Source organism: Bactrocera neohumeralis, unplaced genomic scaffold (genome assembly GCF_024586455.1).
Source record: "Bactrocera neohumeralis isolate Rockhampton unplaced genomic scaffold, APGP_CSIRO_Bneo_wtdbg2-racon-allhic-juicebox.fasta_v2 ctg555_3, whole genome shotgun sequence".
Taxonomy (NCBI): Eukaryota; Metazoa; Arthropoda; class Insecta; order Diptera; family Tephritidae; genus Bactrocera; species Bactrocera neohumeralis.
The window spans coordinates 125,501-126,600 of NW_026092484.1; positions in this window are offsets into that span (position 1 = coordinate 125,501).

Here is a 1,100-nt window from a genome sequence, read left to right on the forward strand (position 1 = left end):
CCGTCTCATCAACGCGTAGGTGATGTTCCAATAGATCAGCATCCTCCGTATATGCGCTGCATTGCGGCGAATCCACTTTTCTCATTTTCTGAAGCTGGGATCTTAAAGGTGGTGCCGCATGATGATCCCTACAAAATTACTCAGTTCCCTTTGTGGCATGCCCCATATTGCTCCCAGAACCCGAAGTGTTTCGCTGGGGTCCATTGCTTCAAACAACCCTTGAAGAAGCTGAATGAATGAATCTAGAACAGCTTAAAGGAATAGTGTTGCCAGCTGCCCCCGAGTAACGGACTAACTCGTCTACCTTTTCATTACTTCTACTTATTCCTTCATGACTTGGAACCCAAATGATATTAACCGAGTTACCTGCTGGTAGTCAAGTTATTACCTACTTGCATAAGCTAATACAGTGAGACCAATACCGTAAAAAGCAAACAAAATCTATGACTCTAGAGCTTACACGTCGTCTTACGAACAAAAAAGGCTTTTTGGATATACCAACAACCCTTCTGTATGTATCGCTATCTAGTCCCTTAGTTTTTAAGAAATCGATCTGAAATTTTGAACGCGTTCTTATTTTCACACGAAGCTGCTCATTTCTCAAACCCACGATATCGGATCACCATAGTCTATAGCTACCATACAAACCGATACCTACACCGATCAAAGTTCTTGCAAGGAATCCTTTTTATTTAAGCTACGGGGTAACCGAATTTTTTTCTTCTTGTTTATTTCACTTTCATTCATTTATCCAAAAAGGTATATATGTATGTTTGTGTTCACATTCTTATAGCTTGCAATTTTGCCTCTCTCACCTCGCTTCATAGAGCTCAAACTGAGTCACTCACATTGAGAAAATTTCCAATTAAAATTTTAATTGAGACACTTGCGGGTATAATTTTGAGCACGAATATATTCGCAGTGAAAAGAACATGATAGTTGAAAACAAAAATAAAACGAACACACCAATTAAAGCAGTTATTATTGGCTATACAAATTTTGCCTGTTCGAAATAATTACTCTTGAGTTGTTTTTAATTGTGTGAGGTATGACACAATTGATTATTTTTCACAACCCTGAGGCGTATTTTCCTTTCATTA